We start from the raw sequence: 25,973 nt of genomic DNA on the forward strand, positions 1-25,973 counted from the left end.
CCCCACTGTGTTTGGACAGGTAGAAGGAAAACTGTAGGGTTATCAGTTGGTTTTCCTCCCCCAACAAGTGTAAGTTTCAAAACACACACACAAATTTAGTTTTGGACTTCCAGAAAGTCGACATTCTATCCCAATTTTCTATAGTATTTAGAAATACTATGACTTTAAAAAATTTAGTACAGCATTCACACAGTCAGCACAATGATTAGCAGAGGCAAATTGTGGGAGCCCACACCCCAAATGAGCAGGTTCCACACACCATATATTCACGTGGCCAGTGGTTTCATGGAGCACCACCTCTGCCCGGGCTTAGGGACTCCTGTTATACCAAAGAGGGGATAGTTCACAGCTGCCACAGTGTATAAAACCTTTGAATGAAAATATTTATTTTTCATGTCATCAAAAAATGCAAGAAGAAACAGAGAATCTGAGACCAGAAGAACCAGGCACTATGTGTGCACTTCACCTTGAATGTTTTGCACAGAAAGGGACTTCGAAGCCACCCGTGCTGGGCAGAACCGTGTGTCGGTGACAACACTATGAGATTCCTACAGCGAAGACAGGCTGTGCCGTGCCCCGCAAACTTCAGTGAAAGATGAAACACAGAGCTTTGAAAAATTAGGTTAATGTGTTATCTCATGAAAAGTACCATTTGCTCAATATACGTCAATCCCAGCCCGAACTAGGAGACATTTGCCTGCCACATTTATAACTAAGGAACCAATTTAAAAGAATTTCCTCATTATTCTGAAGCGCATCTGTCCATGCAAATTCAAACATATGCTCTGCTGACCTGCTCTACTTCCCCACTGTTCAGAAGCCTATTTTGAGATGTAAATAACCAATCTCCAGAGGGTGAAATGCAGCTGCAGCCTGTCAGAGTGACAGGGACCAGTGTTTACATGGAAACCAAAGATTCAGCACAAGCTTCTGGATTACCCCACGATCCAAACAAATAGCGTCTCTTCCCACAGCAGATGCAACCTGGACCGACATCTGAAGGAGAGCAGGTGGACCATGCGGAGCAGCGGTGCATTTGAGCAGTGCCCGCAGGCAGTCGCGGTGCTGGCGGAGGCAGTCTATGGAGCTTCTATCATTTTACACTATTTGTATAATCTTAGGATCAGACTCTGATCCTCTCTCACTCCATTTTAAGGGTTGAAAACACTAACTTTCTAATAAAGCTGATAGTATTCAAACATTCTCTCTAAAAGGCTTCAGATGTTCAAACCCAAAATAATAAAACATTTACCTTAAAAATAAACAGACATGACCAGATGTGTAAGTTGTGGCTCTACTAAGCTAGGATTGTTGTTAAGATATTTTTTAAAAAAGTATCAAAATAATACATGAAAAATTAGAAAACAAGGAGCAGAAATTATTTGTTGCTTAATATTTTTATTGGAAGTCTGGTAACTAAATACTGACCCTGCACTAGCACGGAGACCAGCAGGAGCACAGCACCCGATTGCTAGCAGTTACTGAGTGGTTGCTACCGTCTAGCTATGTTCTGAGGATTGCTATGTGAATTCCTTAGTCACTTCTGACCACGACCCTATGATACAGGTAAAAGTATTATCCCTTAATTTTATAAGAGGGAATTAAAAAAATCGAGAAGATAAATAAGGAGACTTATTTGAGGTCCTATGACCATTAAGTTAGAGATTTTAGACTTGAATCTAAAAAGTCATATGTCATACTTTGCTCTAACCATAGAAAATATGCAACTGTGCAAGGAATCATTCCTTGAAAGTGATAAATGCAGTAACTTTGGAGAATGGTTAAAAGATGCTGGAGCTCTAACATTTATGAAACAAACAAACCTGGGTCTGTTTGGACTCACCCCTTTCTACAACACGCCTTCAACAGCCAACTCATCAGTAACTTGACCTTCTCCATCTGTCTCTGAATAAATCTTGAATCTGCCTCCTTCTCTGCACCTCTGGTGCAAGCCAAACTCATCTCTCAGCTGGGCTCTGTCTCCCTGGTGCCATACCTGCCCCCTTCAGTCCACTCCACACATGCAGAGTGTGTACAACATGTAAATCAGAACACGTCACCATGTTGTTTAACACCGTCCAGCAGCTCTTCGGGGAACTTGGAATGAAACCCACACTCCCTGCCTTGCATGTTCTCCCTCCCCCTGAGCTCATCTCTCACCACGTGCCCAGGTCATGTGGCTCCAGATTACATTTCACTCATGGCCTTGGCTCTGCCTGTGTCTTCCTCCTGCAACACCTGGTCCTGTGATCATCTGATGGCATCTCCTGCCATTCAAGGGTCACCTTGAACACCACCTTCTCAGAGAGCCCTTCTGAGCCTTCCATCTACAGCACCACCATGTCTTACACCATATTCTTTAAATTCTCTGCAAATTACTCATCACTACTGCTGGCATTTGTTTACTATCTCCCCCACTGCAGTATGAGCTCAATGGGAGTCAGAACTTTCTTTTGTCTCACTCACTGCTGCACCCCCAGTGATTAGAGTTTGCTCAGTTAAAGAATGAATGAATGAGTAATACAACCCCCACCCTCCACGGCAGGCACCAGTGACCAAGATGAGTTGACAGGCAGTGCTTCCCTGTAATTACTCCAGAAAGATACAGGCACACTACACTACAGTGTGCCCTTGGACAGACACGGAATCGAGACTAGGTGAAACTCTGGGAAATAAAACCATGGGGTACGGTGGTTTCATGAGGTAAGTGAATGAACTGAATCACTGATTTCTTTTCTGGCTTCTGTGTTTCGGGGAGAACATTAATACATTTCACCAAGTTCTGTGAACCTTTCTAAGAATCGCCGGGAGCCTATGTGCATGTCTGGAAGGCGCTCTGTGTTGTCATCATTCTTACAAAAATGACTCAGACTTTCCCTTGCATTTTTAACAGAGAATGATTGGCGCTGGAAATAGAACAGTAATTAAGATAGAATGGATTAATTATGATGGGTGACAGATAAGCTGGCTTCATTATGTAAAAAAGGCTGATTCATACTGACAGCAAATCCGGATGTTGGCAATTAAAAAACATTAGAATGTCATGAACAGGAAAAATTAAGTCACAGGATGTCGCACATAAAAAGGGACCTGTAAAAAAAATGTGGATCGGAGACAGGGTATGTCATCAATTACTCTTCACATGTAGTCAGTGGGTCCACCGTCCATTTGTGTCTGCCTAGCCCTTCATGCTTCAAGAAAAGGTACATTAACACTTTGGCAGCATTACTCTGTTTTTAAGGTGTGGCTTTTTAAGTAATTCTTCAATGACTGCAGCGTTAATGAAGGTCTCTGTACAGCATGTGAGTTGCCCACAGGAAGAACATTAGCTGGGGAGAGGCACGGGTGGAACTGTTAATCAATACCATTGCCCAACTTCAAGAAGGGTTTAGATGACAAAGTTTCATTAAAAATAAGGGTGCCAAAATGATTGTGTTGGATTGGAACCTCTTACTACCCCTTCCTCACCCAAAGTTAAGGCCATGAATGGTAGATTCAGTCTTTTTCTTCTTGGCAACTCAGAAAATTTATTTTGAACCCACCATATGCCATCTGCTTACAACTATTATTGCAGCCTGGTCTCCAGAGCTCTACCTATTTGTTCCTGCCTGGGTTCTTCCTCTTTACCTGGTCCGCTTAGCCAGTGCGGACATCTCATGTGCACATCTATCTGGCTTTTATTGTTTGGGTTGATTTCTCGTTTGGTGGCTTCCCAGGGGATGTCTCTTCTCTAAGTCCTTTGTGCCCAACCAGCCACAGTCACCCTCCCTTATTTCAGTATCACCAAATGCTGTCAGTGTTATCGTAAACACCTTCTGAATTTGGCCACTATTTTTGCACTCACTGTCTCTGAACCCTGAGAGTCCAACAGTCTCCATCGACCATACACCTGTCCCTCCTCATCAGAGACAAGACAAAAGCAAAAACTAATTTGCTCATTAAAGATGCTGGCTGGTATCTGGTAGCCTCCAGGATGAAGGCCAGAATATTCAGAAGATGTACATGCGTATTCTAGTGAAGCTCCCCCTTCTGCTGCTCTTCACCATGTACCTACCCCTCCAGAGTATTTTTCAGATATGAATTAAACCTGAACCATGTCTCAACATATACCAATTACCATGTTCAGAATTCCCTATCTGTTGCATTGCCTTTGCTTAGCAGACTCCACACTTCTGAGTGTAGAGGCTCAAGTAAAGGCAGCACACTTTATGAATTCTTACTATTCAGGACACATATATTCTCTCTGGATGACCCCAAAGCATTCTGTGCACCCCTATATAACATCATGCATTGTACTTTATTATAATTATTTTTATTTTGTTTTCCCCATTAGACCTGTGAATTCATGGAAGGCAGGGACTTTCTCATACATCTTTACATCACTAAAATTAGGGCAGACTCCAGAACATAGTTAGAACTAAATAAAGGAATGAGCAAAAAGATTCTGTTATAATGAAAACATTAATTAAATCCAAATAAAGAATTAATTTAATTTGCCTCCATTGCCAAAATAAAAAGACAACCCACAGAATGGGAGAACATATTCACTGATACATCTGATAATGAGTTAATATCCAAAATTTATAAAGTACTCACAAAACTCAACACCCCCAAAACAAAAGACCCAATTAAAAAATGGGTAAAGCACCTGAATAAACACTTCCCCAAAGAGGACATACAGATGGCCAATAGGCACATAAAAAGATGCTCAACATCACTAATCGTCAGAGAAATGCAAATAAAACCCACAACGAGATACCATCTCTCACCTGTCAGAATGGCTATCATCAAAAAATCAATAAACAAGTGCTGGTGAAGATGTGGAGAAAGGGGAACCCTTTTGCACTGTTGGTGGGAATGCAGACTGGTGCAGCCACTGTGGAAAGCAGTATGGACATATCTCAAAAAATTAAAAATGGATCTGCCCTTTGACCCAGCAATCCCACTTCTGGGAGTATATCTGGAGGTGCCCAAATCAATAATTCAAAAGAACATAAGCACCCTGATGTTCACTGCCGTGTTATTTACAATCACCGAGATATGGAAGGAACCCAGGTATCTATCCATCAATACACGAGTGGATAAAACTATGGGACATTCACACAATGAAATACTACTTGGCCATTAAAAAGAAGAAAATGTTACCCTTTGCAACAGTATGGATGGACTTAAAGAACATCATGCTAAGTGAAATCAACCAGTGAGAAAAAGACAAATACCATATGATTTCACTCATGTGTGGAATCTAATGAACAAACTGAACGAACAAGCAAAACAGAGACAGACTCATGGGTGGAGAACAGATGACAGCTAGTGGGGTAGAGGGGAAGCGAGGGGGTGGAGGGACTGAGCAAAGAGGAAAAAGGACTCCTGGACCACAGTGCGGTGGTTGCTGGGGGAGGGGATATCAGGACACTAGATAGGAATGGAAAGAAATATACTAAAGATTATACATAAAAAATTTAAAAGTTTGTCAAGAACAAAAAAATCAAAATTCAATGTCATTTTCAAATAATACTTATGTTGACAGCATTAATAGTCATGTGTGACTCTGGGGTGATGTTCCAAAATACATCACAGAATATGAGACAGTAAATAAAGAGTTTAGGAGATCCTCTTCCCAATGAGCAGTAATAAAACTGGACAAAATTGTCAAAAATAAGCTTTTAAATGCAATGTAAACCAACCCAGGACCAATGGCATAAGCCAAGTCAGGAAATGATTATTCATGAAAACAACTGAATTTTCGGTAACAACGGTGGAGTCTTATGGGATTCTTCCTGGCCTTCTCCCACCACCCCTTAACCACACTACACAGCCCCATCTCAGAGAAGGCCATGCTGTGAACAGAAACAACTTATTAACAGAGAGGACGTATCCTGATTTAGGGCCGCGTGTGGGAATCCCCCTGCCCATCGGTGTGGTTAGCAGCAGTAGCGGTCTCAGAGGTAGACACATGGGGAGGTGTAGCAGCTCAGCTGGCCTGTGGCTTCATCCATATTTCCTAAGGAGATCAAGGAAATAAACAGCCATCAAGGGCCTTGATAAGCTCTCCGCAAATTCCTGGCCGATTGGAAGGCTACCCACAAACGTAAGAGACACTGAAAATGTACTGAATCTCCGTATATTCCTGGTGGACTCTGAGACTTTGAGACTCTGTACTGACACATGGGCAGTGGAAACAGAAGGAGGCCTGGTGGAAAGTAAGAGCCGTGGCAGATTGAAACGCTGACTCAACTTTGCATTTGTTCCCCACCCACACGGACCCGCTGGCGGAGAGTGGGGGCCTTGGCTTGAGGTGCTGTATTTGAAAAGAAATTCTGACAAATCACTGACTGGCACCAAACTATGAGGATAAGTGGGTGACTCCTAGGAAGCCAGGCATCCTCACCACCACCACCACTACCACCACCACCATCATCATCACCAAAAAACTGGGCAGAGACATCAGCAGCCCACAGAGTGGGAAACTGATTCCACAGACTTAGTCCAAGCAAGTTACTAAACAAACCAAAAGAAAAAAAAAACACAGAGAAAAAAACAAATTAAAAAATAGCACTCTGCGGTAAAAATCAGACTCCATATTTGTTACAGTGTATTACCTTAAAATGTCTAGTTTTCAAATAAAATGATGATATATACAAAGAAATAGAAAAGTGGGACACCCATTCAAGAGAAATAAGCTGTCCCTGAGAGAGTTTATACATTGGATTCAATTGGCAAAGACTTCAAAATACCTATTATAAATATATTCAAAGAACTCAAGGTAACTGTGTTTAAAGCTTAAAGAGAAATGAACGAGGCTCCACAAACCTGCGGGACATTAACTGCAGTGCTATGTGTGTAAAGGGAGTCCCAGAAGAACAAGAGATAGAGAAAGGAGGGAAAATATTTTAAAGAAATAACCTCCAAATATCCCAAATTTATTGGAAAACATTAATATACAAATTCAAAATGTTCAGCCCTTGCTGGTACAGCTCAGTTGATTGGGTGGTGTCCCGCAAACTGAAAGGTCACTGGTTCTATTCTTGGTCAGGGCACATGCCTGGGCTGTGGGTTTGGTCCCTAAATGGGGATGTACAAAAGGCAGCCACTGATGTTTCTTTCCCACATCGGTGTTTTTTTTTTTTTTCCATCTCTTTAAAATTTTTTAAAAAACCAAGTTCAAAATGTTCAAAGGACCCAAGTAAAATAAACACTTAAGACACAGAGTCACACAGTCAAATAGTTGAAACTAAATAAAGAGAAACGACTCATCGCACACAGGAGAACAACACAATTACTGGCTGACCTCATCAGAAGGTCAACACGAGCGACTGTTGCTCATTTTCAAACACAGATTTGGCTTTGCTCCATTCCTTTTGCCTCCTCGATACAAATTGCGAGCACAAACAATAATGGAACTGCCTGTTTTCTGACAGCAACCCTCTAGAACAAAGCCGCACTTCTCCCCCAGATGCGGGAACTCAAGTCCAAACCTGATCACCACCAGTCGTTACCGAGAGGCTGCACAGCCCTCGTAACATGGGCTCTGCCTCATCACAGCGAGCCTGCTAACCCAGCTTGGTCAGCCACTGCGGTGTTCCTGGGGCGGGTCTTTGGCTGGACAACAGCAATAATGATTTTGTAGTGGAGACACCTGGCAGACACCACCTTAACCAAGCAATCAATTAGCACGACCAGAAATGGAACAAATCAACATCATATTCCTCCTGATAACATGTACTGAGAAGAACACATCACTTTTATTCCTACCAAAAACGCGTAACATAAATGTAACCATGAAGAAACACCAAACCACACTGAAGACAGTCTATGAAATAACTGAGGGACACTTACAAACATGGAAACCAGCACCAAAGGGAATGTACTGAACGAAGAGCTGGCCAGAGAGACACGGGAGCCAAATGTCACCTATGATCCAGTGTTACTGCCGCAACTGGTGAGCCTTACAATACCCACAGCTTAGGTGGTCACTGTCTCGTGCTGATCTTCTCATTCTGGTAACCGCACTGTGGTTACAGAAGAGAGCATCCTTACTTACTAAATATACGCTAAAGCATTTAGGTGCAAAGGACAGACGTGTATGTTGAAACTGTATGTGTGTATATACAGATACACATATACACACAGAGGGATAAAGCGAATGTGGCAAAATATCAACATCTGCAGAACCTAGGGGAGCGGTATACAGAAATTATTGTACTTTTCTGTAACTCTGAAATTATAGCTAATTCCCATGACTTGCAGTAGTTGTGTTCCACCAAGTTTTGTGAACACATGATGAGTGAATTCTGAATGAAGCACTGCTCCTGAAGGAAATACACGGTCAGACTCTTGGAGGCCTCTGGTCACCATATTTTTATCAACAGGTCAATGCAAAACTCTTTTTCACATGTGTCCTGCTCAAAGACACCTTATTGAAAATACATTGCTGATTCATTGACACTGGCCAACAGCACAGTAAGTCATGCCTGAACGAAGCTTATCCAGCACAGACTGTGAAAAGACCACACTTGTTCACAGTGTGAGAGCAGAAAGGGGGTACTTTGTCCAACCTCAACTGCGCTGCTGGGCGGCTCAAGTTTTTCCTCTCTGTGCAAGCTCACGAATGACCTCGAAGGCCCCGGGGGTGTTGATTTGGGGGTTCCAGGTAAGTTTTAGTATGAGTGAATTCACAAATATGGGATCTGTGAATAGTGAGGACTGCCTATACATTGAAATAAACAGTGAAGAAAATACACTTTCAACCTGGAAGACTAGAAAATGGTGGCACAATAAATAAACTGAGACCACTGGGCAGGGGAGATACCATTTAATTCAGGATACTACAGGTTTGAAAAGTTGTCCCAGAAACGCCTTAAAGACATTCGGAAATCCAGGGGCTGATGAAGGTCGAGGCAGGGTAGGGAACGTGGTCACGGGATTTACTGATGGCAGGTTAGAGACAGCTGGTGCTGCGCGCAGACAGACCACGGCAGACACATGAGAGCCAGACTCGGTGCCTGACCGGCAGCACACACGAGGGTCAGATCACAGGGAGGGAGACAGGCAGGGTCAAGGCTAACGAATCAGGACTGGGACGCAGGGGGACCTGCCTTTGTTTTGGCAAAGGTTACTACATTCACGAGCTGAGTAAGGAGTAGCAGGCAGGAATCAGAGAGTTTCAGTCCAAAACAAGAATCAAATTTGACGAGTCAGAGCTTTCCAGACCAAGCCAACTGCGTTAAAAGGTGGATTCTCTGCCATTGGAAGCGTTTCAACACAGGGTGCCGGGTCCGTGACCACAGTGGCAGCATCTCTGAAAAGCTTCAATCAGATGATCTGTGTAATTCTAATATTCTATGGCTGATTTTTGCCAGACTCTTCTTTGGTGACAAATGATTGCCATGTATTTCATCAATCGTGCAGCAGGTCTGACATCCATAAACACAAACCTATCAAACGGAGCCAGTTTTTGTCATAGAAAAAAGCCATAGTCCGAACCACTGGAATATCTGGAAAACAAAAAAGGGCGGAGGCCACATCTTCACCACTGTTGTCCGTCCTCCTCCTTAGTTTGCTTTGTTATTTCGTGAATAATCAACATGTGAGGTGGACTTCCGGGGCCTGGGACACACCCCTCGTAGACACTCCTTACGGAAAGTCAGCATGAAATGAGTCTTCCAGCAGCAGACACGAGTGCCTGGGCTGGAGGGAGGGAGTGCAGCAAAAAAGAAAATTCCATCCTAGGTCAAGGTCTCGGGTACCAAGGGCTTCTCTGAAACAGCCCAGCATCCCTGCCTGTGAGTGGCACCCCCGTCTCACTGCACCAGCTCTGCAGTTTCCCTCATCACGTTCGCTCACCTGACAACGCAGAGAGCCTTGCTTTCTGTAAAGGGGAATAAGAGACGTCCCGTGACCTGCCTTCTGACATTACTATTAATCTTGGCTGTGTTTTCGAGTAGCTTAGAATAGACAAGAATGTTCACTGACAAGCCGCCTCTGGTTTTCTGAAGTCCGAATTTCTCTCTTTTTAAAAAATGCAGTGCCCTAGAGTTGACATTTGCTAAATATTAGCCAATAATACATGGCTTGCAACAGCTGGTAAAAATAATAGATGAAGGCTTCTTCCACATTAATAAGAAAGCATTTAAAGTCCTTAACACTGTTATTAGCAAAAGCAAATATTCATTCTTTATATAAATTTCTTTCCTGGTACACTGTCAACACAATCCTCCAAATAAACATACAATTCACCACATGGTTACAAAATCGACTAAATGTAGAGACATATGAGATAGAGAGGAAGGGAATTAATCCATTTTGGCAACATATGAAATACTGAAGTGAGAAGCATTCATACGTCATAGATGATGCCCATTAACAACCAGTGAACTGGAAGACCATATTTAAGTTGATATTGTGTTCTAAAGAATCCTTTGAAGATATCAGTTAGGCACTGCAATAGTTCCCATGTTGACCACTTTTTTGAACAAACATTGATCTGTTAGATACCACTAATAAATTAAATTATCAGCAAATACGTTCTGCAGCCCTGCCATGTAGAAAGCACTGTCCTGCAGGCATGGTGGGCATGAGAAGTCCACCCTACCCCAAACAAGCGAGCAGACACTGGTATAAATATCTACAATCTGGAGAGCGTGTAGTGGTGAACACTAACTATAATCTTTGTTATCACTTCAGAGAGGAAAGAGGAGGGAGAAATAGTGTTAACATTAGTCCCAGGGCTGACCAGTCCCAAGTAGTCATTTGAAAAAATATTTCAGAAATAGGCTGAATCTGTTTCATAAGCCTAGTGACTTTAGAGAATGCAGTCTGGGTCTCCACGTATGGAGACACCTCAGAGTCTTGACACCTGCTCTCTGGTATGAAGAGATACCACGTGGGGAGCTTGGGGCTGTGGGGGTGGGGGGTGAGCAGGTACGACCGAATCACTGGCTCTGCTCCTGTGCACTGACCTTCTAAGCAGGAATGTCCGACCTTTTGGTGCCTCTGGGCCACATTGGAAGAAGTATTGTCTTGGGCCACACATTAAATATACAAACACTAACAAAAACAAAAAAACTCAATGTTTTACATAAATTTACGATTTGGTGTTGGGCCTAATTCCTAGCCACCCTGGGACGCATGCGGCCCGTGGGCCACGGGTTGGACACTCCTGAAGGGAATGCACCTCCCAGGTGGGGCTACAGAGAGAAGTCATCAAACGTGCTAAGGTGTGTACAGTGTATTCCCTTTGGTATATTTGAGGACTGTCAGATCTGAGCTTTAGCAACATTGAAAAAAATAAACAATAACAACAAAGAACAACAACAAAAAAAAAAACCCCTAACACTGTGTGACCCTGTCCAGATACATAACCCAGTAAAATGAGTGTCTGGTTGGAGGTGCATTGGTGTGCATGGCGTCAGCTCACGTTCAGAGAACATCTCCCATATTTTCAAGAAAATGACATAATTCCAGCAGAGCTTAAGGCACGACCTACACCAAAGTTATAAGTAGATGGCATCTTAATTTTAATGTTTTGATATAAGTTTAAATACTTTGATCATTATGTATTTACGGATGTGGTTATCTGGTCTCATCACAACAGGGGAGAATTATCTTAGTGATATCACATCATGTGAAGAACATTAATACAGTTTATATAGAAGAAAACAGCAAGCAAAGTATTAGCAAAGTTATCTTCTTGTGGTAATGCTTTCATGAATAATATATTATCATTAGTGTGAACTTCTAAATACTACTGACAGCTAAAGGTTGTAAAAGTTTCCTTGTAATCCATTAGAGGATGTTTTCATTTTACTTTTTTACCGAAGTGTCAATATCCTATGTTACAAAAATCCTTTCAACATTTGCTTTCAAATAAAATATTCAATGCTCAACACTTTCATGGAACATTTTCCCTTTAAACATCCATTACACTAGAAGTGAATGTCTGCATGGAGCCCACTAGGTTGATGTAATTAAAATTAAATTTACAAAAAGGTACTGGAGACTTTATCAACAACAGTACACAATTCAATGCAGCGGGTGAATTACAGGATTTTTTTGCCTATACAGGCTTATATGGGATAACAATAATGCTGCAGTTTTTCAAGTCTTAGAGTGATCCTTAGATTGGACTTTATTTTTGTTACAGTCACTTCATCTTATGACAAAGTACTAAATAATGCAATAAAAATCAAAGCGATACCTAAGAATTGGGCCTCACCCCCAAAACCCCCCCCCCCCTACACCCCAACAACCACATCACTTCTATTTTTTTGCCAACGCAACACATCAACACCCCTTCCCACTCCCATAAAAATTATACCCATAAATTAACACATAAAAAAATTTTCCTCCTTGCTCTGTTCCCAACTTTTCGACATGCGGGACATCGCCTCATGCTGCTCCCACACGCCTGTAAGCTAACTCCTGCATGTTCCCTTTACCCCGGCTCACCCTTACCTGTCCTTCAGGTTAATCAGCTCAAAGGCCATTTCTTCCAGGAAGCCTTCTCTGATTACCTACATTCTCCTGAAAGACCTAAGTTACACCTTCCCACACTGTATACGCCTGTAACACCCTGCACTTGTGCTTTGTGATACTTGGCACACCTGGAACCACTGAGGGTGGCTTTCAACTCTGGGCTGACACTCCTGAGATGATAAACAGGGACCCTGTTTATCTTGTGAGGGCTGTGTCCTCATTGCCTGACACATTGGAGAGGCTCAGGAAATATTTTTTGAGCATAATAAATGAATGATTAATAGTTATTGGCTAGATGGACGTGACTTCCACATGGTTGATTCATCTTGGTGCCCTGTACATCTAGCCCAGTAACTGCTACAACATGAGCCCTTAATAAATGCTGACTGAATTTATTTCTGAAATGGTGTGCAGCTAACTTACCAAGGGCAGTTTCCTCCTCCCTTAGCTGACCTGTAACTGTGAGAAAGAAATCAGACGGTGGCTGGAAGAGAAGCAGAAATAAAATAACAGCCTCAGAAAACTACACTGATGTGAAAACGAAAAATGGGTTGCTCATTCAGCCTTGAGGCAGGGCACCTATGCAAAATACAACCATTGCTTTTTTTTTTTTTTTTAAGGAAAAAAGCATTTGCTAATAACTGGCTACTTGGAACTAATCCATGGCAGGAAAAATCAGAACAGCGGCTGCCTCTAGGGCTGGGGACAGGAAACGATTGGAAGGGACATGAGGGAACTTTCAGGAGATAAAAATGTTCTACACTTGGCCTACAGTTTATTCCGCTGACATGGACATTTCGAACCGTGGCGGATGGTGCACTCGGGATCTGTGCATTTCACAGCATGTAAACGTTACCTCAACAAGCAAATGAAAGACCCATCGATAAATACTGAACTCTATTAAAATGGTTGTTTGGCCTCGTTCAGATGAAGGTATATTAGCAACCAAAAGTTGAATACTGATCTCCAGAGAGCCCTTGAGCTATTCAGAGTCAGAAATTAAAATCATGGACCAAAGGTTAGGATAGCATAATGAAGAAATTCGGAAACTCTCAGGAAAATGATAAAAGTTTTCACTATGTACCACTGATCAACTCATTCATTCATTCATTAAATATTTTTGGAACTCCTAGTTTGCACCAGAAACTGTTCTCCTAGGCAGCTCGTTAGTTGTTGATGAAGAAGGGTAACAAATGGAGCCAGAGAACATCTAATTAAGCAGGATTAACTAGGGAGCTATAGGTTCCAGACACTCCAGGGGAAAGCTGCATTGCCTTGCCCACAGAGGAATAACATCCCTTGATTCCCCAGAGCAGAGCAGGCAGGAAGGACCAGCTTTCCAATTTCTCCAGGCAACAACTAGTTCATTCCCTCAGATTACTGAGGGGAGAACCAGTAAAGGGGAATTCCTATGCTGAGGACTGCAAGGTCAAAGCCAAGATGATGCAGGGAGTGGGCCCTGCACCAGCCCAGAAGGAACCAGGAAAGAGACTGGGTAGTTTGGAAAAAAGCCTGCTCTTTCCCAAGCCTGAGAGAATATAATCAAAGCTTAACGAAGGCCTAGGGTTCATTCGGTAACTCATTTGTTCTTGTGCCCAAGTGCAGGGCTAGTTGTTGACCCAAGCACAGCCTTGGTGGCAGACGGGCGGGTGGGAAAATGGGATGCAGAGAAGTTTTGCATCTGCGTCCTGGGGCTGACGGGGGCAGGCATGCAGCTGCAGAGGCTGGGCTTCTTCCACAGCCAGAGAGAGCCAAGCCACCTGGTCATGAATGAGGTACCGGGCACCTGGGGACAGTCCTTTTTTCACCTGGGGACAGTCCTTCTATCCAATAAACCTTGCCACTACATCTCATCCTCCTATGTGTGGGTCCCTGGGATGCTTTTCTTGGGAACCCATGGAAGGACCCTATTTCTACCAGCAGCATAACCACTTAGAGATACTAAAGAAAACATGATTTCCAAAAGGTTCCTCTAAAGATGAGAAGAACAGTGGTGTGGGGTGACAGGGTTAGAGGTGACCAGGTGGTGGCCCTGCTCAGGGCTAAGACTGCTTTGAAAGGCATAATCCCTCAGGTGGCTATAAAATGGGTGAAGGCGCTGTGATCTGGAATGTGCTGGCAACGCACTGGGTATACTAGCACCCTCAGCGGAGACCCCTTTTAGTTCATAGTGATGAATTAGCTTGCCTTCCGAAGGTAGAAAGAATCACTGTCTTTGGTTTTCTTAACTTACATCACAAACTGCTCTGGCAGGCTGTGTCATGTGGGACATCTACATGCAACAGCCTTTAAAACTACACATAACGACACCACGTACAAACTCATGCTCTGCTCCTGTGCGTGAAGGGGGGGTCAGAGTTTTCACCACACGGGTGGCTTCTTTCTTTCAAGAAGAAATCTGAAGTCTATGTAGCAAAACATGTGTTACATCTGGGTAGTGCATTTTCTGCATGCTACAATTTTTTTCAGAATTAAAAATTTCATGATTAAATTACAGAAAAAACGTGGAGAAACTACAATGGGCATCCCAATGATGACATTTAACACAGACAACATGGCATCTCTGCAACGCACTTAACAGGGAAGGAAAGCGAGAAAGGCGAACGCAACCTTCAGCATAAAAACATATCTCCCAAGTAAAACGCCTTTTCATAATGGATCCATTTGCAAAAGTGTCCCTTCCCACAAAGCAATGTGCCGGAGGGAAAACGGGTGAACTGACCCTATGTATCAGGAACCAAGACTCACTCGTATTGCAATTCCTGACATAAATTAACACTTTGATTTAATTCATTTATTAGTTAGTAAGTTGCTTATTTTTGAAAAATGGTTCTTCTATGCAAATGTGTGGTCTAAGCACTTTACAAATGAGAACTGCTGATGATGACTCAGGAAAAAATACAGATGTTATGTGGAAATTTCCAATGTGTGCCGCCCCACACCAGACTGGATGGGGCGATAAAACAGGAACACTGCAACCACGCTGAGGTATCTGTCCCCAAATCCATCCATATCTGCTCAGCAGCTTGACTTCTGGCTAAAGAGATTCATTACAAAGAGTCAGTCACTGGTCACCTCAGGGGTCACACAGAAATTAAGGCAGAGCTAAACTACCAATGGGAAGCACACACGTGATGAACAGAAATACAATATGAACAACCAACAACCAATGACTCAGCACCATTTCATACGCCTTTTTTCCAGAGCTTGGTTTTATTAAAACAGCTAACCAACATGATTGATCCAATGTGACCGTGTCTGTTTCTTTGTGTTCCGAACAGCAGGGTTCAGTTAATCCCGTGAAAACTAACCACTGATTCGTTCCCTTGTTTAGCATCGTGTAACAGATGACAATGGGCAGCTCCCAGCAATCTCTGCTCCCCCACACACCCTGCTGCTGTGCATATGGGTTGTGCCAGAGGAGGCAGAAGAGATTCTGATGCCCGAATTCTATGCCAGACTATAACCACTGAAGCCCCACAGACACAACGGCAGGCTGATTAAATTTCTGCACATGCTATCTTGAAAAATTAATACATAAATTTAGGTCGGTAATTAGAAACACTATAAATAACATGTCTGATTTGATAGCCTGGCCACTGTAATAAATTTAACAACTCTTTCTCCCTCTTGCTATATTCATTTCCACCTTGGGGTTAAGTGGTAGTGGCTGAAGTGATCCCGGAACGGGCGGCATTTGCAGGAGGCTAATGTGTGAAATTAATTTTCCTTGCCCTCACCGGCTTTATTGCTGTTGATGCGAAGGATCCACATAAAACATTTCACACCAGAAAATACCTCATCTTCTTCACACTGAATTTTTTTTTCTTTCAGCATCATGAAACGAAGCTCAGCTTTGTAAGAATACAAGCAGTAGACATGCATATTCAACCAACAGTTGAGAAGACATCCCAGTCGTGCTCCAGGTACGGGGGCATGGCTGCACCGAACCTCCCGACAGTCGTGCGAAGAGCACCATGACCTCCACTCCACACGAGGGGCCACTCAAAGTGGCGAAGTGGCCTGCCCAGGTGCCCACACCTTTTACTGGTTAGTTCATCATTCAATCCTGGGCTCTGCGCTCTGGAGTCCACATTCCTCCGACTGCCCAGAACGCTGAATCTAATGCTTTGCCTGCTCTACTCCACATAACTGTCACTGTGCGTGCCTACTTCAATGCAAACTGGGCGTCTACCTGACTAATATCTGAGTGAGTATCTTCCGAAGGTACTTTCCCATTCCAGGATGTAAGGGCCGGCTCAGGCACGTAACACGGTGAGAAAGAGTTAAACGTGTTTTCCAGCCCAGCCATTGGGAGAATCCTGACCCACAGAGGGCAAGGGTAATCTGGCCGAGACTTCACTGCTAGGAGATCACGGGGACTTCACTCTCACTGTTGTCACTGTTAACTAAAGTGCTGAGGATACGGGAGTCTCCAAAGCACAACACAACAGCTTGTAAAGAGGATAAACTTACCCAATCATATCAGAAAGTTAACGTTTTTTACAGATGGCAATAAAAGTTTTATTTGAAAATAACCGTTATGCATTAAACGATTCTCTGTGATGCTATATCCTTCTTGTCTGGCCAACCAAATGCAGGAAAGTTGCCTCTGCAGCATCTGTCAGTCACTCGCCCCCCACACGGGCTGAAGGCCGGTGATGTCATGGTTCTAACACCACAAATGAGTCCAAGGTCCTCACACGCGTCTGGTGAGTCTTCACAAAATCCGAGTGAAATTCTCTTCAAGAATAGGCTTGATGCTGAAGTAATTTATTAAAAATACCATCACTTGAGCAGCGTACATAATTGATACTATTAAACAGAAATACCCTATATTATGGGCACTAAAGAGGAGAGAATTTTCTGCACATAAAATTTTCGGTGAGAAAAAGCAGCTTACTGTAACTACATAGAACTTTCAAGAGACCAATGTGAAGGGAAAATACAAAGATATACTGGAATTCCAAATAAATTAAAGGTAAGTTGGAAAATATTATCCAGTTCCAATGAAACCAAAACATGTCTGCTTTCTCAAAGAAAATTAATGAAATGTTAGAAAATGTCATTTTTCATGTCGACAGCATCAGTTACTATAATAAAAATAATTTGTAAAAACAATTGCCTATATTATCTTTTTCATTTGATTCTTGGCTAACTTATACAAACTATAAATCAGGATAGCTTTACTGTATTCATCCACATTAGTATAAATATACTATTATATTGTGCATTATCAGAAGGTCTTGCACAGTATAGTAATTAACCTTAATGTTAATTACTTACGGATTTGTTTTGGCAACCCTAGTGTTTTTCCCCCTAGCAATTCCAGAGCTTTGGAAAAATAACCAAGTGTTACTGAAGGACAGGGAACATGTATCAGAGATCATTAAAAAAAAACCCACTAAAAAAATCTACTTCCTTAAAAGTTACAATATCTGCTGTAAAGTTGGCTGAAAAGGGAGACACATGGGCTAAATTGAAGTTTGGCCAATAATTACTGTAGCTTCACCAGGCTTCTGTTACTCACTGGTGAAATGAGTTACTGGTGGGCGGGGCTGAGGTTGTGTGGTATAAGGGAAGGAGTGCCAAATTACATGGTACCCAAGTGCACACACAGTCACCAGATTTTTAAAAAATCCGTCCTACCCATCCTTAGACATGGAAGTAAATGTCTAAGTGTGGAGTTGGTGGAGAGAGGCACTTCCCTGATGAAACAACTACGGAGAGTGACTGAGAGCCATCCCTGAAGGCTAACAGGCTCCCAGCATTTGTCTGTAACCTCCAACCACAGGTCTGCAGTCCTTGAAGGACACGAGGAGAGTAACGGCAAAGACAGAAATGTGCAGCCTTTGTTCTGGGGGACAGTCCACCACAAGGGTTATCAGTGTACCCTGAGCACCGGAGACTCACTGCTGTTAGGCAGAGAGATGTATGTAGGCAACCTCACCTACAGTTACCATAAGACAGAACTGATATCTTCCAGCATTACTAAGAACTCTTAGATGACATACCTAAGCACACTGAGTTACAAATGAAGCACACACTGTGAAGAGAATGTAAGTGCTACTTTTTAGAAGTTACTCTGTCAAAAAAGATGGGTGGGGACTTCCGCCAAGATGGAGGCGTAGGTGGAAGGACCGCGCCTTCTAGCACAACCAAGTTTAAAAACAACAAAGTTTTAGCAACAGAAATGTAGCCAAACCACAGAAAATTGAACTATACGGAATTCTGACAACAACGAACCCTTCAGCCAAACGGGTAAGTGGGGCAGAGCCAGCAGCAGAGCAGGGTCGGGCAGGAAAGATCCACTGGACCTACCTGCACATGCGACCCAGGTGTGCTAGCAGCCGTGGGTGGATCCCAGGTGTGGAGAAGCAGACAGACCCACTGAGGGCGCAAGGCGGTGGACCCACTGAGGGCTGATCGTGGTCACACATTGGCGCTCAGATAAACTGGTGAAGGAGCGAGCAGTGAAACGGACTGCACAGGCCCCAGCAGCAGGAAGCGGCAGAGGGAACCACCATTGTCCCTGTCTGATCCCACCCCCACATACAGCGTCACAAACCAGCGACCCCGGGTGGCCCCGCCCTGGTGAACAACTAAGGCTCCGCTCCTCATACCTAACAGGCACCAACAGATCAAAACATGGCTCAAGAACAACTCAGAGCCCCAGAGCTGATAAATCTAAGCGATGAAGAAATAGCCAAACTTTCAGATGCACAGTTCAAAACACTGGAGATCAAGATGCTCACAGAACTGGTTGATTTTAGTCACAGATTAGAGGAACATATGAAAGCTAAACTAATTGAAATAAATGCAAATGCACAGGAAACCAATAGTAATGGAAAGGAAACTGGGACTCAAATCAAGGGAGTGGACCAGAAGGAGGAAAAAAATGACCAAACAGAAAAGGATGAAGAAACAAGAATTCAAAAAAAAAAAATGAGAGGCTTAGGAATCTTCAGGACATCTTTAAACATTCCAACATCCGAATTATAGGGGTACCAGAAGGGGAAGAGAAATAGCCACGAGTGGAAAACTTATTTGAACAAATAATAAAGGAGAACTCCCCCAATATGGCAAAGGAAATAGACTTCCAGGAAATCCAGGAAACTCAGAGAGTCCCAAAGAAGTTGGACCCAAGAAGGAACACACCAAAGCACATCATCATTACATTAGCCAAGATTAAAATGAAGGAGAGAATCCTAGAAGCAGCAAGAGATAAGGGGACAGTCACCTACAAAGGACTTCCCATCAGACTGTCAGCGGATTTCTCAAAAGAGACCTTACAGGTAAGAAGGGGCTGGAAAGAAGTATTCCAAGTCATGAAATCCAAAGACCTACAACCAAGATTGCTCTATGCAGCAAAGCTTTCATTTAGAATGAAAGGGCAAATAAAGTGCTTCTCAGATAAGATCAAATTCAAGGAGTTCATCATCACCAAGCCCTTACTATATGAAATGTTAAAGGGACTTACCTAAGAAAAAGAAGATAAAAAAGATGAACAGTGAAAGGACAGCAAACTCACAGTTATTAAGAACCACACCTAAAACAAAAGCAAACTAAGAGGACAGCTAGATCAGGAGCAGAACCATAAAAATGAAGATCACACGGAGGGTTAGCAACAGGGGAATGGAAAGAGGAGAAGGGGGGAGAAGGTACAGAAAATAAGTAGCACAGATGGTAGGTAGAAAATAGATAGGGGGAGGGCAAGAATAGTATGGGAAATATAGAATCTAAAGAACTTGAGACACATGGTCATGAACTAAAAGGTGGGGGAATGGTGGAGGAGGGGTGTGCAGGGTGGAGGGGAATGAAGGGGGAATATAAAACTACAATGGCATAATTAATAAAATATTATTTTTAAAAAAAGATGGGTGGTCCTCACAGACAATTTTCCCTAAGGCCATATATGTATTGAACCTAACATGTGCCCACAGTTGGATAGAACAGATTGTTGCATATTAGAATAGTCCTGATATGAATGCTACTTTATACACATTGGTGGGGGAAGGCTTGTCCTTGATTGCAGAAGGCTGCATTTGAGGCCAGTTCAGTAAATGAACAGCAAGTAGCTTGGAGGCTAAAAGTCAGGCAGATGAGGATGTAAGTTCTGCCTGTCCCACACACTAGCTGTGTGATCTTGGGCAAGTCACTAAACCTCTCTAAACTTCAGTTTCCTCATTAGTAGAGACTTCCAAATAATCTGCAATATTATGTAAGTGACTTAGTAATCATGCAAAATCTTGAGTGTTAATTAAAAGTATTATAATCACACTGTCAACATTTGTCAATTTCTTTCTCACTACAACCCTAAAAGGAGGAACTACGATACAACTTTTGGAGTTATGAAATTGAAAGCATTGAGAGGTTAAGTAGTTTCTCCAAGTGTACTCATGGTGTTACTATACCCACAACACTCAGTGAATGCTACACAAGCAGAACTCAGGGAAGGAGAAGATAATGCCTCAAACATTACAGGGACAGACAATGCAAGCATGCCTAGCATAATGGCTGCAGCCAAATACAAAACCAGTAAATGGTGCCTAAGAATGTTGGAATTGTGTCTATTTCTATAACTCACACTGTAAAAGAATTCAGAATGACTGAAACGTCAATGGGTCTTGCTTAACAAGGACAGGGTTTCCTATTTCTATGGCCAAAAGCTGCATTCACTGTGTAAGAAATAGATCAGAGTAGACAAAAAGTCTTAACATGCTTTCCTAACCACCTAAATTATTTCAGGGCCAAGATATAAAGCAGGTTCAGGGGAGAGAACCCAGCATTATTCTGCATTCCCCACCCCCCTGCCTCAGAAACAGAGCTATAATGTAATTAGTTTATAAGCAATATACATAAGCACATTTTTTCAGTCTAAGGGTAAGTTACACACTCTATGCTTAAACTCTTGGAGATGTTTTGGTTTCTTTGTTTTCTTTTTAAAAAAATTTTAACAGCTTTCCCTTGAAGGAACTGTGGCTTATAAAAGAAGTATGCTGGTGATTTTAAATTAAGAGGCTATTATCATTAAACACTAATGGTCTATGCACAGCTGCTCTACACATTGCCTGAGATAAGCGACATTTTCCCCAGTGTGCTGAAGGAAAAGTCCTAATGATGGTGTGTGTGTGTGTGTGTGTGTCTGTGTGTGTGTGTAAAAGCCAGATCTCATCTTTCCATTTCTCTCCAGACGATCATAAATGTTGTAAAGACTTTACCAAGCTAAGTTTAGCCAGACTTTTTTTTTTTTTTGGCTGAAGTGATGTGTTGCAGAATCCCAATCACACAATACAGACAGTGGCCCAGATCAGGAAGGACAATGCCAGTGACATCAGAGCCAACTCTCTGATAATGTACAAAAGTTGTCAGAATTTTCAGTTGTCTACTTTGGTAGGAAGCAAGTAAGTTTTAAAAGTGGAATTGTAATTATGCCAATCCATGCTTTGGATCAGATTCTTTTCTTTCCCTGTTTAAAAAAAATTTTTTTCAATTGCAGGTTATACTCAGTACTGTTTCGTATCAGTTTCAGGTGTACCACACAGTGGTTAGAAAATCATATACTTTACAAAGTGGTCCCCCCCAATACTCAAGCACCGACCTGCTGCCATACACAGTTATTCCAATACAGTATTACTGACTATGCTCCCTGGCCCCTGGCAGTGATTTCACTTCTGGGTATATATCTGAAGAAACCTAAAAGATTCATACGAAAGAACATACTGTATGCACCCCTGTGTTCTTTGTAGCATTATTGACAATAGCTAAGATATAGAAGCAGCCCAAGTGTCCATCAGTGGATAAGTGGATAAAAAAATTGTAGTAGGTTTATACAATGGAATATTACTCAGTCATTAAAAATAACGAAATCTCAGTTGTGTTTACAGCCCCCTTTGCTCTCTTTCCTCTGGCTTGTCAAGCTCCAGCTGGAGAAGGCGGGTGAGTCAAGAGGTTTCTATAACATGGCTCATACCAGGCAGGCTGCCCGCAAATCCACCGGGTGGTAAAGCACCGAGGGAGCAACTGGCTACCAAAGCTGCTCACAGGACAGCATCCTTCTCCTGGAGGGGCAAAGAGACCTCATTGTCACAGGCCTGATACTGTGGCACTTCAGGAAGTTAGATGTTACCAGAAGTCCACTGACTTCTGATTCACAAACTCCCCTTCCAGTGTCTGGTGTGAGAAAGTGCTCAGGACTTCAAACAGATCTGTGCTTCCAGAGAGCAGTTACTAGCAAGTGAGGCCTGTCTGGCTGGCCTTTTTGAAGCCCCCAACCTGTGTGCTGTCCATGTCAAACGTGTAACAATTACACCGAAAGACACCCAGCTGGGAGCTGCATATGTGGAGAATGTGCCTGAGAATCCACTAGGATGGGAAACATTTCATTCTTTAAAAAAATTCTCTTCTTCCTGTTATGGTAGTTCTGAATATTAGGTATTTTTTCCATGGGGTCAAAAGGCACCTAAGTATATGATCGCCAGTGGAAAATAGGGGACAGAAATCAGGTACTGGAAGTTTTTCCATTGTCACTTGTGTGTGAATTTTTTAAATATAAATGTGGAGACATAAAACATTAATGCAGGTCAAGATGTTTCAGTCAACAAGTTTTAGCAGTTCAACTTCATAACAATATAAATAAGCCTACTGAATTCTTCTGGACAATGCCAGCATTTCGATTTTTTTTTAAACAAGTAAATTTCTTATTGATGGTGACTAAATGGTGGTAGCATTTTTATCACACGGCAGATTCCATCCATTCACTGCACTTTTCTAACTGAGTCGCCCTCCATGCACGTATGGTTTAATGTCGTCTGTCTTCTGTGCAGTTCCTGTTAAGCCTGCCACTGAAATACATTAAACGGTAAAAAAAAAAAAAAAAAAGAAAGAAATCTTACCATTTCCAACAGCCTGGATGGACATAGAGGGTATTATGCTAAGTAAAATAAGTCAGACGGAGAAAAAGGAATATCATATGATTTTACTTAAATGTAGAATCTAAATAGCAAAATAAATAAACAATAGAAATAGTCACACTGCTTTCATTTAGCTACTAGGATGTGACTGTGCTTGCGTAAAGGACAAGTTCAAGTTAACGAGGATTTTTATATCCATAAATTAGTTTAAAATGAAGACATTTTAACATGATCCATGCAGATTACAATAGTGGATAACTGAGTAGAATAAAAATATATAAGGAAATAGAAGTTTATATTGGTATTACTATTTTTCTAGTTTCAATAGTGACGAGTCTTATTACATGATCACATGTAAGGTGTCCACTGCACAGTGTTCGTAGAGACTCAGTGAGACTAGAATCATTACTCCACGCTTTCGACCTCTTTATAGTACAAGTAGTTTGATAACATTAAATAAACATTATTTGATCATTTAGAACTAGATATTCTAAAAACAAGTAAAGTGGTTAACACGATGAGGGGACCCAGAAGTCCCTCATTAAGTGACAGCTATTATCACTAAAAAACTTCTTCCCATTCTTCCTCCTTCAGAGCTGAGAGGAGGGTCGGAGGGCCCTGGAACAGGTCAGATGGGAGTGGGGCTAACGCAACACCACCTAGCTCAAGTCCTCACTTCTTTTCCTGCTCACTCTGTGGCCTTGGGCATGTTATTTAAACTTCTTGTATCTCAGTTTTCCCCTATGTACAATGGGAATGATAACGGAATTATAACAGAATGAATCCCACTGGGTTAGTCGGAGGAATAATAATTTAATACATAGAAAACACTTAAGAGGAGAAATGGGTCCCTGGCCTCTACCTCCCCCATGCCTGTCTGCTCTGGTCCTTGATCGGTCCTTGCAGACACTGTCTAATGATGCCTTTCTCATCCTTTCAGGCCCTCAAGGGCTGGAATTTTAGCCTTTATTTTACTAACTTTTGTACCAAACAGAAACTTCATTCCTTAACATGAGCTTTTTTTGTTTCTATTCATCTACCCCCTCCCTTAATCAGTAAGCCCTTAGGACACGAGATTCCGGTCAGCATCAAACTGTCCTCAGGACCCAGCCTCAGGCCTGCTGCCCGCAGGAACAGAGTTCTGGCCGAGCTGAACACAGTCTTGACTTCCGCTGTGTTTCAGGCCCAGCCCGTGGAAGGGGAACATCCGACACACCACACCCTCAGGGCACCAGACAGAGCAACACCTGACTGACATCAGGACCTGACACAATGGTCAGCCGCACCTGCCCTGGCCCCGACCAATCAGCACAGCCCAGGCCCCCAACTCCTTTAACCACCGTGATTACTGGTTTCTGCCTCATACGGCCCACCCCCTGGAAGCCATCGGGGGCCAGGCCTCTGTGCACCACCAGCTCACCTGTGACTCCGGGCTTTGAGCCATTTTCCCAACTAATAAGCCTCTATTTCTTAGCTGCAAACTCCCGTTGGCATTTGACTGGGCTTTCAGCTGCAAGCAAGTGAACGGACCCCTTTAGTTCAATAACACTTGTAATAAAATGTCTGGCACATAGTAGCTTTCAAAAATTGTGGAATTCTACGAAACTCCTCAGCTGGACTCAGGAATACCGGTGTGGTGCAAATGAGAGGGGGCCACACGCTGCCCCCCTGAGGATACCCAATGGGTCATGTATCTGAGATGGGGGGGAATCCTTCATTAAAAAAGTCTGGATCAGCCCTGGCTGGTGTAGCTCAGTGGATCGAGTGCGAGCCTGAGAACCAAAGGATCGCAGTTCAATTCCCAGTCAGGGCACATGCCTGGGCTGCAGGCCAGTTCCCAGCAGAAATGCACAAGAGGCAACCACACATTGATATTTCTCTCCCTCTCTCCTTCCTTCCCCTCTAAAGATAAATAAATAAAATCTTTTTTAAAAAAGTCTGGATTAGAGTCCTGCAATCGGCATTTATGCTTTTCTCACTGGTGCTCGCACTTAATTTTGTTGTAGTTATTTTCACCGAGGTCTCTCTACTGGACTGTAGGTTCCACAAGAGCAGCATTGTAAAGTAACAAATGGGTCAGTTTTCTTCAATTTGCTCCTCAAAACGCACCCCCCACCCTTCTCCACCTGTTCTCTCCCCAAGCAGGAGGCTGATCTGTGGAAACTGAATCAAAGGGCCCCCAGTCCTCCAGCTTCCTGAGGTGTGTGGACGTTGGGATCCATCACCTGAGGCTAGAGAAAAAGACAGAAGTTAGGGTCTTTACACTCGCAAGGTCCTGACCTGTGAGGTCCCGCCCACCAAGGGCCTTCACTGTCTGACTCTAAACTGTGCTTTTTCCTGGATCCTTTGGACCTGGGGTGGTAACAAGTCTATTATTATCGGCACCAGGGATCTGCACTATCACTTGTGATTTCTCTGCTTTCCTCCCAGCTTTGATGAAAGTCCCTTTCTTAAATCCTGTAGAAATGATCTAGTTTGAAAGTGCCAACTGTTCCCTGCAAGAGCGCTGATGAACACAGTACTTTAGATCTAAAGAGGGGGGACCATAAGACAATTGTCACATTTCCTCTGGCTACAAGGCCA

At 42.8% G+C, this 25,973-nt stretch overlaps 1 protein-coding gene across 1 annotated transcript in view; it reads right to left on the minus strand.

The window, feature by feature from the left end:
- The window catches only part of NWD2 (NACHT and WD repeat domain containing 2), a 146,084-nt gene that overhangs the window by 89,581 nt on the left and 30,530 nt on the right, over positions 1–25,973 (minus strand). The window lies entirely within an intron of this gene.

This window comes from Artibeus jamaicensis, unplaced genomic scaffold (assembly GCF_021234435.1).
Source record: "Artibeus jamaicensis isolate MK-2021 breed Jamaican fruit bat unplaced genomic scaffold, CSHL_Jam_final contig_76, whole genome shotgun sequence".
Classification (NCBI taxonomy): Eukaryota; Metazoa; Chordata; class Mammalia; order Chiroptera; family Phyllostomidae; genus Artibeus; species Artibeus jamaicensis.